Here is a 27285-nt window from a genome sequence, read left to right on the forward strand (position 1 = left end):
TTAACAGCCCCCCCCCCACACGTACACCAAATATTTTTTGGGGGAGAGTTTTTTGGGAAAGAGTCTCACTATGTAGCCCTGGCCACCCTGGAACTCACTTTGTGAACCAGGCTGGCCTTGAATATACAGAGACCTGCCAGACTCTTCCTTCTGAGTGCTAGGATTAAAAGCAAGAGGCACCATACCAGCCACACTAAAATTCTTAAGTGCACAGTATGAGTTCTGTCAAAAGTGTACCATCCACCCATCTAAACACTGCATCAAACAAGACACGTGACATTTTTATCCCTGTAGAAAATGAATTCATGTGTCTTCCCAATTCGTGCTCCACCCCTATCCCGAGCAACCACTCTAACAAATGCTGTTACCACCGTTTAGGTTACCCTGTTTTCAAACAGACAAACTTCAAATTCAGGTTCAATTTCCAATTTTAAGTAGATAATCGATAGTTTCCTCCATTCATTTTCTGCCTGCTTCTTTCACTTGCAGTGATGGGTTTGTGGTTGTACCACATGGGGGCACACCTGGAGTTCATTCCTTTTCTTTAGTTTGTTTATCCATTCACCTAATGGTGGGTGTTTGGATTGATCACAGATTATGGCAATTATGAAGAAGCCCCTGTGAGTATTTATTTAATTACTTATTTTATAGGCAAGGCCACATTTAGTACAGGCTGGCCTCAAACTTGTTGTGTAACCAAGGCTAGTCCTTTTTGTCCCCATCCCGATCACAGTCTCCCTAGTTTCCCCCCTTGCACACTCCCCCTCTCCATCCTCCATTCCCTTCTCCTCTAAGAAGAGTGAGGACCCCTGGGTACCAACCTACCTTGGCACATCAAGTTAGTGCAGGACCATGTACATCCTCTCTCACTAAAGCCAGACAAGGCAGCCTAACCAGGGGGACAGGATACACAGGCAGGCAACAGTTAGGGACATCCCTCACTCCAGCTGTTGGGGGACCCACATAAAGACCAAGCTGCACATCTGCTGCATATGTGAGGAGAGGGCTGGGTTCAGCTCATGTACACCCTTTGGTTGGTGGTTCAGTTTCTGGGAGCCCCCAAGGGCCCAGGTTAGTCTTATAGTGGAGTTTCTATCCCTTCTGGGTCCCTTAATCCTTCCCCCCACTCTTCCATAAGACTCCCTGTGAGCTCAGTCTAATGTTTGGCCGTGGGTCTTTCCATCTGTATAAGTCAGCTGCTAGGTGGAGCCTCTCAGAGGACGGTTATGCTAGGCTTCTGTCCGAAAGCACAACAGAGTGTGATTGATAGTGTCAGAGAGTGGCTTTTGCCCATGGGATGGGTCTCAAGTTGGGCAGATCACTGGTTGGCTATTCCTTCAGTCTTTCCATCTTCTTGTAGACAGGCCAAGTTTTGGGTTGAAGGTTTTGTGGGTGGGTTGGGATCCTTATCCCTCCACTGAGAGCACTGGCCAAGGCTGATCTTAACCTCCAGGTGGCCCTGCTTGCATCTCCCAAGTGCTAGACTACACTCATGTGGAACCATGCCCAGCTGAGTATTTATCTATGACTCATCTTGACATTTGAGTTTCTCTTGAGTGAATAGCCAGGAGTGAAATAGCTGATTCCGATTCATAAATTAGCTACAAGTATAGTTTTATAAGAATTGGCCCGACTCTGGTCTAAAGGGGTTCTACCATTTTTAAACATGTATTTATTATTTATCACACGAGGGTATCTGTGCTTAGGCGTCTGTGCCATGTGAATGTGTCAGAGGACAACTTGCAGGCATTGGTTTTCTCTGTCTACCATGTGGGACTCAGGGATCAAACTCAGGTTGTCAAGCCGGGTGGCAGGTGCTTTTCCCAGCTGAGCCATCTTTCCTGCCCTCCATCTTATTCCCTCGATAAGTGAATGTTAGCCGGGCTTTCTCTGCTCCCATGCTACCTCTTGGTTTCTTTTTTTCCTTGCTGGTTTTAGCTACTTTTGTTGAGGTTCAGCTGTAAGAAATTGGTGTTTCTGTTTATAGTCCCCAGTGATGATGATCTTGACCAGGACCTTGTTTTTCATCAGTTATTCATATATTACTTTTTGTGACACGTTAGTCTTTTGCCTATTAAGAAAGCCTGTTCATATTTTGTCTTTATTATCAAGATATAGGGATTCTCTGCAAGAATGGTCCGAGTCAAATATGAAGTATCTTTGTTCGATAGTCTGGGTTTTACTTTTTCCTAATGGTGTCTATTTTTCCTATTTTTTAAAACCAACTTTATGGATGCATAATTTATATACGATAAGTAGATCAAGTTTAATACATAATTGCACACATTAATTTTTTAGATTCATCTATTTTACGTGTATGAATGGTTTGCTCACATGTATGAATGTGTTACCACGTGAGTGCCCTCAAAGGCCAGAAAAGAATGTCAGATCTCCTGGAACGGAAGTTATAGGTGACTGTGAGCCACCCTGTGGGTTCTGGCAACCAAACTTCAGAAGTGCAGCAAGTGCTCTTAACTGCTGAGCCATCTCTCCTGCACCTGGAGTGAACTTTTAAGAAAATACATATCATTGTGGCAATCACTACTATCAGGATCCAGAATGTATCTAAGCTCCCCCAAAGCTGCCCTCTTACATCGTCCCACCCCTTTGCTAACCCCCAAGGAGCCTTCCATCTGCTTTTGTCTTTATAAATGGCATATATCTGTTGTAGGATCACATATAAATAGAATAAGAGAGTATGTATTCCTTCATAGCTGACAGCTTCTTCTCAGCAAAATGCTTTTGATATCTATTCATGATCTTGAACATATCATTAACTTTTTTTTGAGAGTTTGAATTTTATTTCTTTGCTTATAGTTTTCAATTTTGTTTCCCCCCCTTATTTTGCTTAAAAATTCAGTGTGATGTTGGGGAAAAAAAATCCCAGAGGGGGTGGGTGTTTTCTGGTCTTATTTTTAATCTTTGAAAGAAAGAGCTTACTCTCTCTCTCTCTCTCTCTCTCTCTCTCTCTCTCTCTCTCTCTCTCACACACACACACACACACACACACACACTCACACACTCACACACATTTCCCTAGACAGGGTTTCTCTGTGTAGCCCTGGCTGTCCTGAATTCACTCTGTAGAGCATGCTGACCTTGAATTTAGAGATGCACCTGCCTCTAACCTATTTCTAGTTTGCTTGGCAAAATATTTTTAAATGTTTTTAGCTTGTTAATTAAAATGTTTAAATTATGTCTATGTGTGTGCCTCTGTGGATATCAGATGCATACAGAAGCCTGGAGACACCAACAGAAGGCTTAGGGCCCCCTGGAACTAGATTTACAGGTAATTGGGAACTACCATGTGGGTGCTGGAATCAAACCTCAGTCCTTAGCACGAGCAGTAAGCACTCTTAACCAGCAAGGAATCTCTCTAACCCCTCAATTTTTTATGTCTTTGAAGGAAACCAACAATGGCCACTACATGTTGCTAAAGATGGTCCCTGCTTCCAGAATGATGATCACATGATCCCCCGTCTTTGTCCAACTATTACGGTGAATGGCATTGATTGATCTGCAGATGTGACCTGTAGGGAGAAACCCTACTTGCTCACAACTTACTTCCTCTTTAGATTTTACTATGTATAATTTGCAAATGTTTTCAAAAGAAGTTTTGCAGCTGCATTTAGGAAGGAGTCATATTTGCTTTTTTTCTAGTACCTTTATATGATTTTGGTTAGCCTAGGTTAGTCTTGAATGAACTATGTGGCTTAAAGTGACTTCTGCTCCAGGAGCTGCCCCCTCAGACATCTGAGGGGTTACAGGCTTGAGGCACTGTGTTTGGGTTTTAAATTATCTTTTGAAATTCTGGCTTTGGAATTACATTAACTTCATTAAAAAAAAAAGAGTCATGAGATGTTCCCCTTGTGTTTGTTTTCCAAGTTTGTATAGACATAGTTTTTTTTTTTTTTTTTTTTTTTTTAAACTTAGATGCTTGATTGAATTTACTAGTGAAGCCATCTGGACCTGGGGCTTATGTGCATGAATCTAGATATTTTTAAATTACAAATTCAGTTTCCTTAATAGATGAAGAGAAAGGAATATTTTCTATTTCTTCTTCACTAATTTTGGTGACTTCTGCTTTAAAACATTTTAATTGATTCTTTGAGGATTTCTTACACAAATACAATGCATTTTGACCATGTTCACCCCGACTCCTCCCAGATACTCCCTCACTCCCCACTCCCTTCGGGAACTTGGGCTTCTCCACACTCCAAGGAATGTGCTCATTCCTCTAAGTTTCTGAGCTGGTTACAGTTGTTTATTATGTCCATTTGTCTCTTCAACATGCCTGTTGAGCCTGTTGTGATGTCCTCACATGCAGATGTTGATAAGCTGTGTTTTCTCACTTGCCTAGTTACTGGCTTCCGGTTGGATTATACTTTGGTCAGAGAACATTATCCTTTGTGGTTTCATCACTTGGAAACGTACTGAGATTTGTTCTATGGGGCAGCTTGTGAGTGTTCCAGAGACACCACTGATATGTTTACATTCTGTAAAAATTGTTTTTGTTATTGTTTCTTTCTCTCTTATTCTTGGGGTTTCTCTTGCTGTGATAAAGCACCATGACCCAAGGCAGCTTGAGGAGGGGAAAAAAAGGGTTTATTCCAGCTTAAAACTCGTAGGTCACACACCATCACTGACAGAAGCAGGAGTGTGAGGCAGAAGCTGGAGCAGAAGCCACGGAGAAAGGCTGCTTACTGGCTTGCTCAGCCTGCTTTCTTATTTACCCCAAGATCACCAGCCCAAGGGTGGCACCTCCCACAGTGATCTGGGACCTGTCACTTAGATCATTAATCAAGACAGTATCCCGATGACTTGCCTACAGGTCAATCCGTGGAAACAATTCCTCACTCAAGAATCCCTCTTCTTCCTTCTGTCTATGTTTGTATCAAGTTGATGGAAATCAACCAGCACAGTTTCATAAAAGACAATTAGGTCAAGTCACTTGGTTGTGTTGCTCAAATCTTTGATACCTTTAAATTTTTTTTCCTTTTGCTTACTTGTGATTTGGACTTGAAATGTCCTCGGTGTGTTCATATATTCAGTGTTTGGTCCCTAATTGGAAGGACTAGAAGCTTTACAGGAAGTGGTGCTGAGCTCAGAGGAAGTAGGACACCATGAAGGCTGAAGATGTACCTGATTTGAAGTCCCCTATTTGTCCTGTGCTTCCTGTTTCCCACGAGGGGAGTATCGGGGTATTTCACACTCACACTGCCACGAAGATCTGATCAAGTGCATAGTTCAGACCATCTGAAACCATAGGCTAAAATAACTCCTCCCTCCTCCAGTTTGTCTCTCTGTGGTATCTTGGTCACAGTTATGCAAAAGTTACTAATATGCTGCATACTCATCAATGACAGAAAAAAAATGTCACAGTGTTTAACCATGTAGTTTCCATTTCTCACTGTCGATTTTTATTTGGATATGTGTGAACTTATTAGACACCTATGGATTTAGGACTATTACATTTTGACGGATGGCTCTTGCGATCATTGTGAGATCATCACTTACAGCATCATTGCCTTGAGGGTTTACGTTCAGGGCTGTTTCCTAATGCCACTGCCCACATTTCTCCGTCCTTTCCACCTTCCCTCTGTCCATTCTTTTACTCTGTCGGGAATCTTTATATGTTAAGGCGCATTGAATGCTGTTGTTCATTCTACCCAGCGATCTCTTCCTTTCAACTGGGAATGGAAAACACTTTGAGGTGTTGTTTATTTTTATTTTATATGTATGAGTGTTTGCCTGGATGTGTATTTGTGTACCTTATGTGTGCAGAGTATCAGATTCACTGGGCCTGGAGTTATAGATGGTTATGAGCCATCGTGTCGATGCCGGGAATAGAACCCGGGGTCTCTGGAAGAGCTTCAAGTGCTCTTAACCACCAGGCCACCTCTCTAGCCCCTGACTAGGGAGTTTTTGCTCTATTTGCATTAGCACAATCTTTGACATGACCTTACCATCTTGTTATTTATTTCCTGCTTGTCTCCATCACTGTATCTTTTCTCTTCCCTGGCTCCTTTTGCATAAACAATTTTAATAGTTCATTCTACAGTCTGTTGGATTCTGATTTATATCATTTTGCACTATTATTATTTTTTTATACAACTTTATTTTAAAAGAGAGATACATGTACAGATTTTTAAAAGCATTTTGGCATAAAACTATATGAATATATTTTTATCAGTACTTGAATTTTTTAAAGGTTTGATAGTATGCATTGAAATCCTACTAGTTACCATAAGCATAAATTACATGCAAAACAAAATGTAACATGGAAATAGTCAAAGTTTTCTTGGTGTGTAAAGATTGCACATAATGATTTTTAAATACCAAAAATTGCCACAAGGCTATCTTCTTAGCTCTTGAGTTATTAATGATTTAAGGTCTAGGTGTGCCCCACTCTGAGTGGGTGCTATACACTTGTTGTTGCTGTTTTTCTAAGGACTGAGGCTTCCAATTTTTGGCTTTTTTTTTTGAGCTTCATATGCTCTGTGAGTTGTTTCTTGGGTATTCAGAGCTTTCTGGGGGCTAGTATTCAATTATCAGTGAGTGCATATTATGTGTGTTCTTTTGTGATTGGGTTACCTCACTCAGGATGTTATTCTCTAGATATATCCATTTTCCTGGGAATTTCATAAAGTTATTGTTTCTAGTAGCTGAGTAGTACTCCAGTGTGTAAACGTACCATAATTTTTGTATCCATTCATCTACTGAAGGACATCTGGGTTCTTTCCAGCTTCTGGCTATTATAAATAAGGCTGCTATGAACATGGTGGAGCATTGTGTCCTTATTGTATGTTGAAGCATCTTTGGGGTATATGCCCAGAAGTGGGATAACTGGGTATTCAGGTAGGACTATGTCCAATTTTCTGAGGAACCGCCAGACTGATTTCCAGAGTGGTTGTACCAGCTTACAACCCCACCAACAGTGGAGGAGTGCTCTTCTTTCTCCACATCCTCACCAGCATCTGATGTAATCTGAATTTTTAATCTTAGCCATTCTGACTGGTGTGAGGTGGAATCTCAGGGTTGTTTTGATTTGCATTTCCCTGATGACTAGGGATGGTGAGCATTTCCTTAGATGCTCCTCAGCCATTTGATATTCCTCAATTGAGAATTCTTTGTTTAGCTCTGTACCCCATTTTTAATAGGATTGTTTGATTCTCTGGTGTCTAACTTCTTGAGTTCTTTTTATATATTGGATATTAGACCTCTGCTATTATGGTTTTTAAGTGTTGCTCTGGGATTGCAGACTACATCTCTTTATCTTATCACAGTGTACCTTGAATTTGTGCTGGTTCTCATCACATGCAAGCTTATTTATGTGTTCTGTTTTTTGTGCCTACCACTTCTGCATACACTGAAGACACTTGCTGCAGAACACTGGTAAGACCATTCTTGTCTGAAGTAGCCCGTTAACTTTTAAAATGGTTGATGAGAAAGAAACATATTTTTATATTCACCACATTTACACTATTTTCATTTTTCATCATTTTCCCCCATAGAGTTTACACTTCCATTTGATGTCATTTTCCACTGTCTTGAATTCTTTTGACACCCCCCCCCCCCCGACTTGGTTTACTTGTGGCAGGCTTCTTCAGGTTTCATCTGGCTATACAATGTCTTCGTTTTATTCTTTCCCAAGCACATTCTTCTGGCTGTGTACACCCTCATAGCTGGGTAAGTGCTTTCTGTTAGCATGTCAAAGATGCGCCCCGCCCCCTCGTCTCCTGTTTCCTACTGATTTTTGATGAGAATCAGTGATAATTCTCCATGTGGATTATTCACTCTCTGTGTCTCTCCCCCCCCATTTTAAGATTGATTCTCTCTATCCTTGATTTTGTAGGATTTCGGCAATATCATTCCTCAGTGTGATTTTTTCTTTGTATTTTTATTGCCCGGGTTGCTAAGGATCATGGGTCTGTGAAATGATGTTTTTGAACGAATTTAAAAAAAGACGAATCAATATTTCTTTAATTATTTTCCTTCTTTCCTCTCTGAAGTGCCAGTTTTATATACAGTGTAATCTCTCTCTCTATATATATAGCATGCATAGGCTCAATATATTGTCAGTGGAGCTCTGTTTATTCTTACTCAGCATTTAAAAAATTTTGGTTTTCCATTTGAACAATTTCTGGTGTGTGGGGAGGCAGCTATGGGTGTGCAAGTGTTTGTGTTTATTTGCACATGGCAAGCTAGAGGTTGACAGTGGCTGTCTTTCTCCCCTTTAGTTTTAAAAGCAGAGTCTATCACAGAACTTGAAGCTCACAGATTAGAGCAGGCTGGCCATCTGGCGAACCAAAGGGATCCACCAGTCTCTACCTCTGCAACGCTGAGATGAGTTTGCATTGCTATTCTGGCTTTGTACACGCATGCTGGAGATTTAAACCCATGTCCTCACATTTGCACAGGACACCCTTTTTGAGCCCTCTCCTGAGCTCCTACTACTTGGATCACTTCTCTCAGCTGGCTCCAAGTGTGACGTTCCTTTTTCTGTTGTGTGTCTAATCTTCTATCGATCCCACACAACAAGGTACCCATGCCAGACACTTCATTTATTGATTTTAAAATACCCATTTGGTTTCTTTAAAAAACATTTCCAATTCTTGCCTCAGAAAACAAAATCTGTCATTATTTACATCCTTTTCTGCAAAATCACTTAACAGGTTCAATATTTTTACTATAAACTCACTGCCTTCTAACACTGGGGTTAGATAGGGATCTGTTTGTTTCTGATTATTTCCATGGTTTCCTTTTCGATGCATTGTCTAGTAATTTCTGTTTGTATACTAGACAGCGTGGGTAGATCGCTTTAGAGACTCCGGATCATTTATCTTCCTTCAGTGTTGATCAGTGTTGTTCTAGGCGGCAGTTAAATTTACAGGGAACCACTTTGGTTTTGTGGCGGTAAGGGTGGATATATTTCAGTTTTGCTTGTAGTCCTGGGCTATGATCTACCTCCCAAAGAATAACACTTCCGTGGTTGTTTATGGAGTTGCTCCTCCCAGGCAGAGGCAGCTGCTGCAATGGTTGCATAGCTCCATCCGCTCTTGCTTTCTACCCAGCACACCCTTTCTCTGTATCCGTTCACATGACATGGAGAATTGAGCCTGGGATTTGAGGAACACTTACATAAAAACCCGGGGCTGCCTCTCTGAGTCCCTTCTTCAGAATCTCCCTTCCGGTTTCCAGTGTTTCTGGCAGCCCTGAATTCCGGTTTTGGCTCATTAACTCTACGCTTGCCGATCCCTGATTGAATCCCAGCCTCAATATTCATTTCTGACTTTGAAGAGTCCATGTGGGAGAGAGGTCAGGTAAATAAGCACCTGCTCCACCGAGCGAGACTTCAAGGCCTGTACACTCCCCAGCCGCTGGCCGCTTTGCTTTCTCCGCAGTACACTCGAATACCAACTATAAAATCTTGTGTCTAGACTTTGTGAGAGCTATTTACAGGAGGGCTGGGCTGTTATTAGCTGCTCCGTGCTACTGGGAACTTAAACTCTCCATGTGTGTTTAATTTAATATTCACAGACCTCTCCTGATGCAGGCATTCCCGTTTTAATCTTATTTATTGGTAGTAAAGTTTCAGAAAAGGTTAAATACGCTGTACAGGAGCACACTTCGGTGAGGGCTGGAGCCAGCAGGTGCTTCTAGAAATTTCTGGTGTCACCCTTAAGTTTGTCCCTGCTTCACAACTGGTATCTAGAAAGGATCAAGTAGAAAGATCAGAAGCAGGCCTTGGAGGGCCTCCAGATCTCTTCCCTTTCTCTCCCATTTTCCTCTTCGGCACCTGTGGATAGGACTCACTTCCACACAACCTCCCTTGAACCTGCAGGAGTCACTGGAGAACATTTGAGGGCCGATTACCTCTAAGCAGAAGGTCAGTACTCCAGGACTTAGGATGTATTACATGGTCATGTTCCTCAAAATCTGTTTCCAAAAGCAACAGATGGGATTTGGGAAGGATGCACCAAGTCCTTTTGCAGAGGGTGGGGAGGACGGGGGTTTGTTCCAAAATGATGTGAGTTAATTTTGTGATAGGGATGGGGGAATTTTTTTTTTTTTAGTTTTAAAATTCTCTGTGTCTTTCTTTGCATATGTATATGTGTATATGTGTGTTTGTGGTATGTGCGAAAGCATGAAAATATACATATGTGAAAATATTCATGCGTGTGTGACTACATAGATGGGTGTGCACATGCACGTGTACAAATGCATGCAGAAACCAGATGTTAATCTCAGTTGTGGTTCTTCAGGAACTACCTGGCTTGCTTTTTGAGATGGGATCTCTCACTGGGACCTGTGGCGTGACGGTTCTCCCAGGCTTCCTAGTGAGAAAGTCTAAGACTTGCTTGTCTTGTCTCTGCCTACCAGGAAGCAGGATTACAGGAGTCTACTACAAAGCCTGACTTTTAAAAAAAAAAAATGTCGGTTCTGAGGATTGAACTCAGGTCTCCATGCTTGCCTGGCAAGCACTTAGCCGCCTAAGCCATGTCCCCAGCTCCCTGACTTACTTTTCTTCTACTAAGATGTATTACCAGTGCTGGGTGGTGGTGGCACACACCTTTCCTCCCAGCATTTGGGAGGCAGAGGTAGGTAGATCTCTGAGTCTGAGGTTAGCCTGGTTTACAGATACAGAGCTAGTTCCAGGACAGCCAGGGCTACACAGAGAACCCTTGTCTCAGGGGGAAAAATGTGTCATCAAAATGGATGGGATGGGATGCAGTCTGAAGGAGCCCTTTCAATAGCTGAACATTCCAACAGGCCAGCTGCTTCCGTGTTTGTCCTTCCTAGAGGTTCTGACTCAGAACCTGGCTGCTCTGCTGTGGCCGCCTTGTCCTTTGTTCCATCGGCATCGCTGAAGCCGCACCTCACACACAGCAGCTGGGAAACCATCCTGCACGCAGCAACGGCTCCTGCTTACCAATGAGTGTCTGGAAGTGGGTTGGAGTATTTGTTTATCCGAGGCAAGTGGAGCCTCAAGGGACCCTGAAGCACTGTCTTCAGATATCTGAAGGACTGTCTCAGGGAAGAAGAATTAGGTTTGTTTTCCGACATCCCACGGGAAAGACAGACACAGGAGTAGTTGTCATAAGGGAGGAAGAGATGAAGATAACACTTCTTGATGTTGAAGGCACTGTGGTGGGCAATGCTAAATGCATTGCCTTATTTAATCCTGAAGAAGGACTTGTTCTCAACGTAAGGGGAGCTTCCTAACCCACCAGTATAACTCAGCAATGAAATTATCCTTATACTCTTGTGAGTGAATCTTCAGAGTCTGGGATCGGAGGAGAGAGACTCGAGTGTTGCTGTGCATTAGGCTGAGATAATCTCTAAGGTGTCTTCAAACCATCCGTTGTAACTCTAGAATGACAGACAGCGGAATGACCCAAGCCCTGCTTTGAACTCCACTGTGTCATGGGCTGCTGTGGCCTCGGGTGTTCTATAGCATCTTCAGCCCTACCCCTCAACCCCGGCTATCAGTCTCCTCGTCTGACTTGATAGATTCAGTGCTTCTTGGTCAAGGCTAGGTGCTCATCACTGTGTTTCATTTCCTTGTACAGTCCTTCGCCTGTTCCTCCTCCTCACTCTCCACCCTGGCCTCCTTTTATCAGCAAGGTCTCAGGTATCCCAGGCTGGCCTCAAATTCACCAAGGCCAAGGATGATGTCGAGGATCAGATCCTTCTGCCAAGCGCTAGGATTCGCACCGCCACACACCCTTATGTGGTGCTGGGGATCGAACTCTGGACTTCATACATGCAGGCAAGCACTTTACCAATCATGCCATTGTGTCCAGCTTTAACTCTTTTTTTTTTTTTTTTTTTTGACCTGTTCTCTTTACCACTTGAGTTTATGGGCCAGAGAAGCTCTGCCTTTCTCGCTAAGAGCTGGGGAGTTAGTGCTTGCTTTGCAAACATAAGGACTTGAGCGCAAAGATCACATAGAAAGAAAGCTGAGTGTGGCCATGTATGCTTGTGACTCCAGCGCCAGGGGAGTGGGACAGAGCTCCTGGGAGCTCTCCCTCCCCTTTCTCCCCCTCCTCCCCCCTTCTCTCTCTCTTTGTGTGTGTGTGAGTGTGTGTGTGCATGAGAGAGGGAGTGTGTGTGTGAGAGAGAGAGAGAGTATGTGTGTGTGTATGTGAGTATGTGTATGTCTATTTCATACATGCACGTTAAAAGGTCACTAGCCTGATCTTGAGGTCTGGATCTAGGAGAGAGAGCTAAAGTCATGAATGGTACAGTTTATTATTATAGCAGAGGGTGGATGAGCTAGCGAGGAAGAGAGAAAAGGCATCAGGATTGAGCCTTGAACCTTGTATTTACTGGCTACACTGTGCCACGGAAATGGTGGCTTTAATAACTGCTTAAATTTGCTAGCAAATCAGAGTAAGAAGTGCATTCTCTTTTCCTCACCCTTCATTGATTCAGGGTCTTGAGGGTCTTTCCACAGGCTTTTCAGTTTATATAAAGAAGATGGCTGTTTCTCCTCTGCCTGGTGTCATCTCTGCATTCTTCAACCTCCAAAGGGGTCTGACTGTCCCAGACCCAAGGTCTGAGACTCACCAGCAGGTGGCACTATAGCCCGAAGTGCTCTTTGGAGTTTGAGCTGTCCTTGGTGGTTCAAGCTTGTATCTTATGCTCTGGTCAGTCTTCCTGGACCTATCTCTGTTGTGTCTACATCCGGCTGTCTGAGGCTCTAAGTTAGAAGGAGATGCTGAGAGGATCCTGGAAGTACCGAGGGTGCAGGAGGAGAGGAAAGAAGAGACAGGGAGGCCTACCTAACATACCTGATGGCCACCCAACACCTACCTGACTCTTCGGTCAGCTCTTTAACTTCCTGCTTCAGGGAGTGGGCATGTTGCTCCCTTGAATGCTATCCCTCTAGGTCCTGGAAAACACATTCAGAGTCCTTGGCAAGGCTAAGCACTTAGTGATGTTCTATCTTGGTTTCTTCTTTTCCCCCTTACGCTGTGGAGTCCTGGCCATGTTCAGAGTTTATACTCTGCGGTCTAGACTAAGCAGGATTTGACTGTTGTTTACTGAGTTTGGAGAATTTGAACATTTGGCTGGGCCTCTCTGACATGCCATGCAAGCATGACCTCAGATCTTGAATACCTCCGAGGTATGCTGGCAGCTTGACCTTGATAAGGACAGATATGTGTAACCCAGCTGTGACCCTCAGATGATATCGCTCCAGCGTTAGCTCCACATCACAACAGTGTTCTTTGCTATAAGAAAGAACTCAAGGGAGGAAGGGCTATGTCAGCTCACACTTTCAGAGGCTCACAACCCATGATGGCAGGGGAGTCGTGGTACAATGGCTTGGTTTGTAGTGGTGGGGGCTGGAGGAAGCTGCTTATTAGTGCATGATGCTAAGCAGGAGGCAGAAATCAGACCAGAAGAAGCGGCCAAGCTATATCCCTCAAGCTGCACTCCTCAGCGGCCTCTGTCCGTCAGCAAGGTCTCAAAGGTTCCATAATCCTGAAACAGCACCACCACCTGGAGACCAAGCGTTAACACACAGGAGCCCGTGGGGACAGTTCCCACTCGAACCGTATAAAATGCAGCCCGTGGTTAAATTCTGCAGAAGGTCCACTGGCATGACCCAGGGAAGATGTCTGGGAGAGCTGGAGCAGGCTCTTGTCTCTTCACCTCGCCCCGCTTGCCTGTCTCCATCCTCCGCTTTCCTGCCTCCTCCTTGCTCGCAGTTCAGGTGTTTTCCTACTTTCTCCAGAAGCAGAATCAGGATATTCCAAGGCGCTGCCATCCTCCTCTGAAGCCTTGGCGTACGGCCACATCCTTTCTCATGGAGTCTCACCTCACCACGGTGTTTTCCTAGGGGAGAGGCAGCTCTCTCCTGAAGAGGAGTTCTCAGGCAGGATGTTAAGATTTTTCCGCCTTGTTGCATAACAAAATGGAACACCGCCAATAGTGTCTGATGCATAATGGATGCTGAGGAGGCTGAAGCTACAGTCTTCATGGGTGTCCTTATTGCCATCCTGTGTCCCCGACTCAGGGGGAAGCCTCATGGGACAGACAGCTCTCCTGGCTTTGCCCTCTTATCAGTGACTCTGGAATGCATTCTGGGGCTTGCTTTGCAAGTATGAGGACCCCAGTTTAATCCCTAAAATCCATGCTTTTTTTTTTTTTTTTTAAAAGCCAAGTGTGTTCACATATGCTTGTGGAGATGGACAGACAGGCAGGTCCTTGAGCCTCACAGAAACACACCTATTGGTGAGTTCCAGGCCAGTGAGAGACCCTCTGTCAAAAAAAAAAAAAAAAAAAAAAAAATCAGAGTGAATGATGCCTGAGGAATGATGGTGTGGTTGACCCCTGGCCTCTACAATCATGTGCATGTGTAACTGCACAAACCTGTGTACCTGCACAGATATGAACATACGGATACACATATTGGTAAACTGGCACATCTTTGTTTTGCATGGCTTCTGGGGTATTCTATATGCAGCCCTATCTGCTTGGTTTTGGACCACCTTGTCAAGACTGACTAGCAGCAACGAGACACACTGGCTGACATTGAGAGCAGAGGGCTGCTGGGCCAACATGGCAGTCCCTCAGAGCCTTACTTAAAGTTGGGGGTCTGAAGTGCATAGCTGCTAAACTCTTCCATCCTCTTCGAAGTCTTCTGCTGTATGAGCCTCACTATAAATTGGGTGCAGGGCCAGCCGGGGCCCAGGGTGCTGAGTGGGTAGGTTGCTCTCAGTCCCCTTGCCTGCTTTAACACTTGGCTCAGAGTGGGTTTTCTTCCCCTTTCTGTCTGGACAACTAGATCAGGACGAGGCCAGTGTGATCCTGGCTCAGAGCCAGCAGCAAGCCTTCACACTGGGAAATGCTGCTTTAGGAGCCAAAGGAGAATTCCCTCTCTGTCCTGAGAATGGAGTCAAAGGGGTGATCAGCTCCCTCAGTAAAGCTCCCACCAGGAGGGGTTGCTCAGTCAAGGAGACATGGCCTCTTTGAGGATGTGGTGGTGGTGGGGGGTTGGGGTGTAGTCCAGGCAGTTTCTGGTCAGGAGCTTCAGGCCAACTTCAGATTGACTGGACAAATGCTTCTCTTACCCTCAAGATATTTCAGGTTCCAGAGGCCACAGAGGTAAACGAAGTGGGGTGCTCACACTCAAGGGACTTCTGTACCTCTGAACTCATATTATTATCTTGAGGCATGTGCCAAGATATCGGGGCCATTTCTCTCTCTCTCTCTCTCAATCTCTAGACAGCAAAGCTCAGGAGTAGCAGAAATCATACAGTGCTCTGGTCTCCGTGGGTCTGTATTATGGCAGGCTCAGGACTGGATCACATTTGAGTCTTTGACTGGTATATAGTAAGTTTTCCTCATGTGACCTGGAATGTGACATTCAACCCCTGTCCTACCAGTAAGGGGTCTTGTGCACTGAGGAGACCCAGGTTCTAGAACCTGAGATTCTCCTGCTTTTAGCCATGCCTATTGAATTTTTTTCCTCACTTTCTAAAACATGTGCAAACTTCTATCTTGCCCACTCAGAGGAGGAGAAATCAAAGCCTGCTTTTTGAGCTGTAATTTTGAATTTGATGTTTTTATTGCATCCTGCCGAGTGATTTAAGTGTGTTCGCAAATGATTATACTGTGCTTTTTTTAAACAATTCTAAAATCAAATAAAACACTAAAATCAAATCCACCAATCAGCCGGTAACACAGGCATCTAAGGGGTCTCAGGGGAAACATGTCCTTTCAGGCAGCCAGAAGGGAGGAGACACAGTCTTAATGCCTCTGCCCTGTTTCAGAAAGTTCATCCCACAAGGTCAGAGCGGGGAGGATGGGCTCAGGACCAAGCAATAGTTGCTGCAAAGAGAGGGAGCAATAGAATCGCTCAGTTGATATGTACCTACTATGTGCCTGGCTTTGAGGTAATCGCTTGAAAGTAATCACTTAAAACCTCACAATGATTTGGTGTGAAGTTTTACTGCCCAAATGTCCACCCATCAGCTGACGGGCATTGGAGATATAGCTGGCATTTGCTGAGTTCTTGCTCAGTGCCAGGTACAGTTCAAAGCATTTATATGGTGTAGCCTTACTGAATCCCCATACCTGCCATATGGATTGGTGTTGAATCAGGCTAGATTGGTCCAGAGAGGGGAAGCGACTCTGCTCACGTGGCTAGCGGGCTGGCAGAGCAGGGATTGAAATCCAGCTGTCTGTCCTTCCCAATGGCTACCTTCCAATGACTGTATATTCTAATATACAACATAGGGCAGGGTCCACGGGAGACAGAGGTCATGACCATGTGGATGGATGGAGGCTGATGCAAAGGTTCAAAACATGGAAACACACGCTTTTCAGACCCCCCAGTATGGAAAGTACTGATTGGTTTACTTGTCATAACAATCCTGCCAGCAAATATCTGTTTTCCCCGTTTCACAAAGGGGCAAACTTCAGTATTAGTTTATCTAATACCACGCTGCCTGACCAACCGTTCTCGGTAGAGGCTTCATCGGAAGCACACGTTGCTCAGCCAAGATAACCTTAAGGGGCAGTATAGCGCCGATGATGCGCTAGAAGATACACCACGTGACCATCCTGGGGTGTATGGCAGGCTTTACCAGTCAGTCAAAGATTCTGGCCCACACGACCACCACCCTTCGGCTGAAACTGGAATGGAGAGGAAGCATTCCCTTCTGAGAGGCTTCACATGCAGACACCACCAAACTACACATGGCTAAATATTCTCAGAGAACAGGCAAAGCTTATTATACACTATAGAAACACAGAGTGAGCTCACCTTCCCTGCAAGAACAGTGACTGGGTGTGCTCTCTTAAGCAAGAGTACACCCAATTAGTCTTTGGACCAATGGGACCATGAGGGGATTTTACTCAGAAGTCAGCCGCTCCCTACGCCTGCTTTGAAGTTGCCAGTGTCGTCTGTTTTGCTTGCTGCAAGGGACTCAGAAGTGGTAGAGGCTGACGTAGCACTTTTCCAGGCAACAGAGATCAATTTCAAAAGTGAGTTACCCATGATTTGTGACAAATAATAAAGCCATAAGTTTGTATCCATTGCAAAACGTCCATGAGTGGAAGAGGACGTGACAAGACCAGAAAATGTAAATTGGTTCTGCAGAAGAAGAATGTTGCTGTGTTTTTGAAAGATTGCAATGCATCTCACTCAAATGTAACTTTCAGTTTGTGCCTCGCTAGCTCTACATATGCCTGGGGGGGGGGAGGTACAAGAATATTTGTAGATATGAGGTCATGGCTACAGAGACAGCTTCTGCAGTTTTATTTTCATCTATCATATGCTCACCATTAGTCTTTCCAGTATCTACCCATCTACCTATCCATCTACCCATCTATTCTTCCAAATTCCATTCACACATTTATCTGCTCACCATATAATCAAACCCTCTAATATGCATCTATCCATCTATTAAATCCATCCATCCATCCAGCCAACCATCCATACATCTATAATTCATCCATTCATCCACCCATCCATCCATCCACCCATCCATCCACCCATCCATCCATCCATCCATCCATCCATCCATCCATCCATCCATCCATAATCCACCCATCTATCTACCATCTATCCATCCATCCATCTATCATCCATCCATCCATCATCCATCATTCATCCATTCATCCACCCATCCATCCATCCACCCATCCATCCATCCATCCATCCATCCATAACCCACCCATCTATCTACCATCTATCCATCCATCTATCATCCATCCATCCATCCATCCATTTATCCATCCATCCACTTGTCCATCATCCATCTACCACATCTTCCACATGTCCAGGGAATGGTACCCAATCTGCTTTAGGAACACTACCAGAAACTGAATCTTTGAGGATGAATAGCATGGCTCCTATGCCTGTGGAATAAGAATCTAGAAAGAATAGACATGACCTAACAAGCCAGATACTGTAGAGGAATAATAATGTACAGGGGTGTAGGATATCAGAGAGAGCATTATCAAACCAACTCGGGGGGGGGGGGGCAAAGGAGAGACTTCATAAGGCAGTGGTTGGAACTGAGTCTAGAAAGAACATGGGAAGATCAGGTGTGGGAAGGGTGTTTTGATTAGAGGAGATAGCATGGGAAAAACAGTGTCTTTTAAAAGAGGCCTTGCTTCAAGCAGGACCCTCAGGTCATGCATCAAAACTGGCATTTGAAAGGTAGGCTGTGGTCAGTGCTTGGTGTCTAGGGAGCGGGCCTGACATGGCGCTAGCTGAGTGCTCGGAAAGTCTCCATTATAGTAGGTATGACCCTGCAGAGTCAAGCCTTTGGTCCTCTTCCCAGTTAGCTTCCTGGTGACCCAGCTTTTTTGGCAGACTCGTCTTCTGAGTGTCTGTGATGATGGTGTGGTGTTCTAATTGGCTCTGGGTAACGGCTGTGGATGAGACTGGCAGTCTTTGGCAGTTTTCTTGGTGTGTGACTTGCTGGTTGGGATGAGAAGGAGCGAGGTGGAGATGAAGCTGGGGAGGTGAACTTACTGGAGCAATGAGCTTGGCTGCATGCAGTGCCGGCCTGGCTTGGCCACCTACTTGCAAGCTGGTGTGGGGCAAGCACTTTGCCTCTCCGAGCTCAGCCAGTTTTTAGGCCCTCTGTTCTGGGGCCAGGTTCTTGCTTTAAGTGTGGCTTTGTCCTTTTCAGTTCAGGACCCACGTGGCCCCATACCTGATCAGTGTTGGTGATGCAGTCTTGGGAGTCCTTCTCTCTGAATCCTACTCTGTAAGCTCTGAAGTGGTGATTCGGGTTCCAAATTGCTCTCAGAAAAGTTCTGGGTCCAGCTTCCATCTTCCAGCATCACGAAATGAACAAACCAGAAGGGTCGGTGGGAGCATCCTCTGTATGTGAACCTGGACCTCGCTGCTGCTGCTGCTGCTGGGATCTAGCCATGCAAGGAGTAGACTACATAGCACAAGAGCAACTTCTTATTCCACTCACATGGTCCGAAGCATGAATGGTGCCTCCGGGGAGGACACTGGGGCGGTCCTGAGCAGTCTGCTCCCCTCACCGCATTCCCATCTGGCTTCACCAGCTCTTTGGCTAGCCATCCATCTCCAATCCCCATCTTTCCACTCCTTCCCCTTAAAATACATTGCCTTTACATGGCACTGGGGACATTCTTGTGAGCGTCAGGAAGGAGGTGCTGGGGGCGGGGTCAGAGTGTTGATGAGGCTTAGATCCATTTCCATTCACAGTCTTCTTTGGGGGAGGGGAATGGAAATCTTTTTATTATTATTTTTTTCCCTTTAAGAACAAAACCCACAGTCACCTAGGGTTTTGCTGTCTCACAGTTAAGGCTTACCTCAGACTAGTAATCCCGCCTCAGCCTTCTGAGTGTTCCTACTGCTGAGATTAAAGGAATGTGTCACCACACAGCATTTAAAGTTAGGGTTGGGCTGTTTAGCAAGTTTTAGGTTAACCAGGTCTGAAAAAAAAATCCAATGCCATTTCCAAAATCTAAAACCAACCCAAACTACAAATAAGTAAAATTAGAGTTGGATGCAGGTTGGTATATACCCCCCACTGCATTTGCTCACAGGAAGCACAGCTCTGTGCATTTGGTACAAGGTTGGCTTCAGTTCTGTGTGCTCTTTGGAAGCGAGAGAGGATGGAAGGAGACGTCTGAGGCCCAGCATAGGCACCAACCTGGGCGTCTGAGTCCCTGCACACGCAGCTAATGATCATGCTAAGTTTCCAGCCAAGGGGTGCATAGTTTCTCTATCAGCAGAGGTTCAGCAGAGGCATCTTCTCCCTTAGGACATACTTCTGTGGCAGGGGTCCTGGTGTGACAGGAACTACCCTGGAGCCCATGCGTGGAAGCCTGGAAGGCTCCCCTCTTTGCATTTGTAACACACTGTGATCTTGGTCTCCAGCATCCCTGAGGCCTAATGGGATGAGCCCAGATTCATACTAAGTAGTTGCCACAGGATTCGTCATTTATCACTTGATGCCTTCCTGGAGCTTTTCATGGGGGAAATAGTGGGCTTCCCCAGGTATGAGGCATGGGTGTCTTCCATAGGATACTGTGAGGTGAACTCCAAAATCTGAAGCTCAAAGAGGACCACTGATCTCTTGGATCCTTACCTTGGAGCTCAGCCCGATGTCAGCTGGAGCCCTGCTTTGTATCTAGGCTGGCTTCCTGGTTTTGATGTTGATGGCACCACACTGTGTTCCACAAATCCCCAAATAATTAATTTTCACAGGTGCTCATGATGATTTATACAAATCTATCACTCTCTGTTAGTCCACCAAATGCAGCGTTCCTGTCCCCATCTCTAGCAAATACCTTAGTCCTGGGCACTCATTTCTCTTTGAGTGTGAGTTTGTTTGTACATGTGTGTGCTATGCGTATGCTTTTAAAGTGTGTGTGTATGTGTATTCATGTGTGCAGCAGGCTGAAAGTTGACATCTTTCTCTACTCTTTTCCACATTCTCTTTTGAGATAGGACTTATTACCAAACTTGGAGCTCATAAATCCAGTTAGATTGGCTGGCTAGCAAGCTCCAGGAATCCTCCTGTCTCCACCTGACCACAAGATCCTAGGGTTACTGATGCATGCACTCATGCTAGGCTTTTGCTGGGGATCCAGACTTGGGTCCTTGTTCTGACATTACAGACATTTTACCAACAGTCATTTCTCCTGCTCCGCTAAGCAGCTTCTTACACACATCATGGCTAGTTCACAATCTTAAAAATCCACTTTCCTTTCCACTAAACCATTCCAATTTGTGTGGATGAGTTGTTAATCTTGGATGGTGCTATTTAAAAAAAAATAAAACACCCATTTAGTTATTTAATGTGTATGTGTATTGTGTATATGCACCATGTGCAGGTGGGTGTCCCTGGAAACCAGAAAAGGGCATTTTCCCCCTGGCACAGGGGTTATAGATCTTAGGTAGGTGCTGGGAATTGAACGTTGGTCCTCTGTGAGAGTAGCAAATGCTCTTAACTGCTGAGCCATCTCTCTAGTCCCCATTTTGTATTAATTTTAAAGGCTGTCAATTCCATCCATGACATACTTTGAGTATATACTGCCTTTTATCTATGTGACCTCATCTTTGGCTCTTTGGAAGAGCTGCTGTAACAAGACCAACACACTACCTGCCTCTGGAGTCTAATGCCCACTGTGGATGGTGTATCCACTCCCTATGCTTATGTTGAAGCTCTTCCTACAGAGTGACTGGATGAGAAAATAGGGATTTGGGTTGAATAATTTAATGTTAAGTAAGATCATAGGGTCTGTCCTGGTGTTTTTATAAGAAGAAAGGGAGACACAGACCTCTCTGTTCCCATGAACACAGCGAAGGGCTTTCTGAGAACACCATGGGAAACAAGCCTTGAAAAAGGTCTTGTCAGAAACCAGCCCTGGTATCTTGGCCTTTTGGCCCCCAGAGCCGTGAGGAAATAGGTATCTTTTGTTTAAGCCTCTGAGTCGTATATACTTTGTGATAGCATATCCTCAGCACCTGGACATGGTCAGTGAGCTCTTGCTTGAATTCATCCTTCAATACCGTCAACCTGAAGCTGGAAAGATTTTTCCCTACTAAAACCAGGTCAAGGGGCTAAATTTTTAGGTCATCCATATCTACCCTAATGCATGTATCCCATCCACCATGGTTGCTACTCTCATTTCACAGAAGGGGAAATCGAGTCAAGAGGTCACGGCACAGGTCAGAGTTACTGTACCACTTTCAAAAGCTCTTTTTTTCCCCCCAACTAAAAATAGATTCCACAATTGGCCTTGAATTCTATTTCTGGATTAAAGCTCTGGGTCATCACACATTACTTTGCACTCCACGAGTCCTAGACAGGAATTCTGTCTGAGTCTTGAGGTTCCTTCCCTGGGCTTAGAGTCTTTGATGACCAACGTCCTCTGTCAACTTGACTGGATTTGGAATCCCTTGGGAAACACACCTCTGGGTGGGTTGGTAGCATTTTTTTACAGACAAGTTTAACTGGGAAGACCCACCCAGAATGTATGTGGTAGGGAATAGATATAAAGGGGAGAAGGGAGAGACATAAGTGGGTTTTCGCATTCATCCCTGTTTCCTGGCGTTGGATACAATGTGACCAGCTGCCTCACCCTCCCCTGCCTTTTTCTTTCCAACCATGCTGGACTGGATCCCTGTAAACTGTGAACCAAAATGAATCCTTCCTCCCCTGAGTTGCTGTCTGTCAGGTGTTTTTATTATAGCATGAGAAAATGTGACAAATTCAGAAGCTGAGTTTGGATCTTTGTCTGTGGGCCACGGCTTTGCTTCCAGGAGGACCTGAGAGGTATGGCTGTAGAGTGTGGAATGTCTGTATCTCCCACCGAAAGAGAGCCAGGTGGCAGGATGGGGCCTGGTCACAGGCTTCTTCGTTCTTCTGGGCGGGTCCTGGAATGGCCTGAACGGTTACTTTCTCAGGTGTCCTGACAGAGCACAGCCAGGTCTTGTAGAGAACACCTGTGACATGAGGTGCTGCAAAGCCCATGGAACTTCAGGACTCATTGTCAGCTCTGTTTGGATGAGTAGGCACAGATACAAACCCTCAGATTTACGGTGGAAGACTTAAAGGAGGGCTGTAGGGGAGTGTTAACTCAGAGGGGCATAGCAGGTGCTTGTCAGAACTGGAAAGGGGCGGTGAGAAGATTGGGCTGCAGCCTCAGGCAGACCTGGGTTTAGACTCCAGTTTCTTTCATGTGCTCACCCAGTTTCCCTATAGTAAATTAGGGTTACCAGCCGGCTGCTCTCACTGCAGTGAGGATTCTCTATCAGTTAGGATGTACAAGTTTGTACATGTCTGTGATGCGCTGTCATCAGTGACCTCTTAGCACTGTGTTCTAGTCCCCTTTTGTTTCCAACCGGCACACAGAATACCAACGGCTCTTACGGTTATCACTGATGTCTTAGAGTTGATGTGCTGTAGCACAGGGACTGAGCTCATGGCTGCCAAGGGCTCTGCACAATGCCCACTGTGCAGCAGATGCTCAGTTCACTGCGGCTGCGGTCATTGCACTGTGCGATTCTTGGGAAGGTTTGAAATATCTCTGGGCCTTGCTTTCCTCATTCACACATAGAATGGCTACACTGATCTTTAGGGCACAGGGTCACAATACTATTAAAACAAGTTAGCACATAGACCGCCATATCCACTGCACCATTTGTCACGGAGCAAGAGCTCAGAGATCATCATTTTCTCCCCCCTCCTCCTTCTCCTCTTCCTCCTCGTCCTTTTCTTTCTTTTCCACCTTCTTTCTTCTTCTGGAACAGCACCTTCCTCTTGTGGAGTGTGGGGTGAGAGGAAGGTAGGTGTTTGCCTTGCCTGAGCTAGATGATATGCATCTTGCTCAGTGCTTCCCCCTGTGGGGAAAATTGGAGCCTGCACTAGGAAGCTGTAACTGGAACCTTCTCTGTAGTCTCTTCATACCCGACCATTGGAAAATTCCCCAGGCTACAGATATAAACGGATATAAATGGAGAGACCGCCTGCAGCCTCCACTCACTTCTTGGGAGAACTTGCTTCTATGTGGGGGGATGTGTAGCATCAGAGGGGGTGAAATGAAATAGCAGCACCCCTTGTTCTGAGTGCCCAAGAGCCACAGTTAGAACTTAGTCCTGAATCTGAATGACCATGGTCACCGGATATTGCATCTACCGGTGCAAGTTAAAGAGCATCCCATATGTGCAGGTAATGTGTGTGCAGGGTTCATCAAAAAAAGAGGGTGCTCAAACACATGGGGTCACCACATATGCTTGTCTCCACTATGGTGGAAGCTTTGGGGAGAGCGTGAGAAGGTCATAAGGAACACTGACTTCAGCCACAAAATGCTCAGATGCTCTTTCTGCCGCTGTGATAAGATGGTCTTTGAAGCGAGCCCTTCTCTACCGTCTCAGATAAGCAGTTACAAGCAGTTGGTCCATAAGCAACTCCTGGGAACTAGCCTTCCAGAGCGGCATGAGTCACATCTACATCTCGGCCCCCTGAGCCAGTGTCACATTGATGGGAGGTGAGCTGAGTGGAGATCATGACCAATGCCCATCGTCGACACTATCCAGAGATTATCTGAGGGAGGACTGTTGGTGCCCCTGCCACACAGGCGAGGAGTCTGCAGCAGGGACGTGGAGAACCCTGCCAGAATTCCCTGCTGGGGAAAGCCTGATGCTGAGCTCGCAAACCAGTCTCCTGTATTCCTCATAACCAAGTGGTCCTGCTTGCTCTAATACCAGGTGACCACTAGTGCCCCAGGGAAGAAGATGGCTTGCTTAGAGACTCATTGGGAGATTCCTATCCCAGGATGCTCTGCTCAAGGCATCTCTGATGAAGACATACCACCATCCTACAGATGAAATGACTGATGCTCACAGATCCTAAGTGATTGGCTCAAGACCACATGAACCAACAGCTTCAGGCCCCCAGTCCTGCTGTACCGTGAACCAGCTGTTTCCCCAACTCAACCTCTGCCTGCTCTCTTTCTGAGTCACTGCCATGCTTCTTATTGGAGAGGATGATCTCATACTCTGAGGACTAGACCCCACAGTCAACTATCACATTGTTATGACCCCAGGGGTTTAAATTTGACTCTTTAAAACAAACTTTAAAACAAACTTAAGGCCTGAGGATTGTAGCTCAGTTGGTCAAATGCTTGCCTAGCATGCATGAAACCCTGGGTACCATTCCAACCACTGCATAAAGGACACTCAGGCATAGAAGTGTATCCATATTCCTAACACTAGAAGGATAGATGCAAGAGGATGGGAAGTTTGAAATCATCCTTGCTACATGGGTAATCATGTGATATAGGAGACTGTCTCAAACAACCACTACCACTACCACCTCCACTTCCACCACCACCACACTACACCACCACCACCACCACCTCCTCTTCCAGCACCACCACCACCACATCACCACCTCCTCTTCCAGCATCACCACCACCACCACTACCTCCTCCTCCACTACCACCACCACCACCACCACCACCACCACCACCACCACCACTACCACCACACTACCACCACTACCACCACACCATCACTACTACCACCCCCACCCCAACTTGACCTATCTCTGTGCTTTCCAGAGAATCCCTAGGTAGGCTCTTGTGGGGACTATGTTAGGATCAGAAAGACGTAGTTGGAGTGATTAGTCTAAGTTCTTCCCACTCGGAGGCTGGGTGGCTTTGAACAAGATGTTGACCTTCTTTGGATGTCACTTCTCTTTATATGACACAGGAGATCAACCTCCATCTTGGAGGGCTTTGATGAGATGACTTAGAAACAGAACCTTATATTTCCCTAATGGTATATAAGATGCTTAATAGAACCATATATTCATGTCTGTACACACATACAAACACACATACACTCCACATACACACACACACATATACACTCACACATACCACATACACAAAGGTACACATACACCATATACATATACACATGCACACATATACCACACACACATGCACACATACACTATATACACATACATATATATACACACACTACACATACATACACACATACACCACACCACACACACATAAACACATACACCATACACCCACATACCACTCACATACACACCACACACATATTATTGTATACATACACACCACATGAACATATACACACATACACAACATATACATTCAGACATATACATAACACAAACATACACACACATATATACACACACCACACACACATACCACATACATATATGTACATACACCATACATACACACCATACACCACACACACACATACACACATATACACATACCATACACACATATACACATAATACATACACACACATACCATACACCACACACACACACACCACTCACATACACACATCATACACACACATACACCACATACATATATGCACATACACCATATACACACACATACACAAGTATACACATACCACTCACACATATACACACACATACCATACATCACACATACATATACACACATACCACGCACACACATACAACACACACACACACACACACACACACACACACACACACACACACACACTTTTTTTTGTCTTAAGCAAGTCTAATCTGTAAAACCCCACCCAAGTTCTATCTGGTCAGGAGCAAGGATGATTTCAATCATTCAAGGGTCTGTAATTTTCCCGGGTTTAACCTGGGCTCCTTTAAGTGGTATTACATGTGTGGGCTGCCATAGGAACCATTAGCTGCTTGACAGTAATGTTAGTCTGAAGAAAGAGCAGGGCCCACGTCATTGAAAGCAGGTGCCAGAAGCCATAGGCTGCTAAGAGCCAAATGGGACGTGAGGAAAAAAAATATATTTAAAAGACTAACCTAAGGGAAGAAAATCATTTATAAATACTAATCTCACTTTTTTTTCCAGGAGCCCATCCTCCCATTGTTCAATGCAAGCTATAAACATAGAGTAGGCCGCCTCCAGAAGTTTCTCCCTAAACTTTACAAGCGCAGAGACAGGTGACTGGAAGGGGCCTTCCCCATGTAAGGTGCCAAAGTTGTAATTGCTAATTTTTCTGGCTGTAATTTATCCTGCCGTCCCTGTGGGTAGCTAAACAGCTCTGATCAGAGCTGCCCAATCGGCTTATAAATCTTCCTGATGAATCTCTCTCATTGTCACACTCCTTTCTCTAGGCTGCGGTAATTCTTGACAACTGTCTTATAGCTGCTGTCTCCCGTGGCTACGGAGGGAAAGAACCATCTATTAGGAGGCACACATGGAGAGGAGCAAGTTTCTGGAGTTGGGAGATGGCTGGTGGATAGCAAAGCTCTTGTCTCAAGATGGAGAAGAGGATGGCAGAGTTTGTGCCCAGTGACCCCTGGTGTGTGAGACACACCTGTTTGAGCTCTCTCTCTCTCTCTCTCTCTCTGTGTGTGTGTGTGTATGTATGTTATATGTGGGCCTGTGTATGTCAGTCAGAGATCAACCTCAAGGGCCCCAGGACAAAACTATTTCTATGTTCCCAGTGTTGGGGTTAAAAGTATGTTATGTCCCATGGTCCCAGCCCTGTTATTAGCACAACCTATCCTTACTTACATCTTCAAATGTAGGTTCTAGAGTAGAACTCAGACCCTCATGCTTTTGAGGTGAGCACTTTTTGAGGTGTCTCTTCAGCCCCTATGGTTTTATTGTTTTTGTGGCAAAGGCTCAGATAGCCCAGGATGACACTGAATTCATTCTGTGTAGCAGAGGATAGCCTTGAATCTGGATCCTCTTGCGTCTACCTCCCAAGTATTGGGAATATAGGTGTACCTCAC

At 45.1% G+C, this 27285-nt stretch overlaps 1 protein-coding gene across 2 annotated transcripts in view; it reads right to left on the minus strand.

The window, feature by feature from the left end:
- The window catches only part of ASIC2 (acid sensing ion channel subunit 2), a gene marked incomplete at its 5' end in the record, with an annotated part of 1010761 nt that overhangs the window by 12836 nt on the left and 970640 nt on the right, over window positions 1-27285 (minus strand). The window lies entirely within an intron of this gene.

Source organism: Micromys minutus (genome assembly GCF_963924665.1).
Source record: "Micromys minutus genome assembly, chromosome: 10".
In the NCBI taxonomy this organism is placed as follows: domain Eukaryota; kingdom Metazoa; phylum Chordata; class Mammalia; order Rodentia; family Muridae; genus Micromys; species Micromys minutus.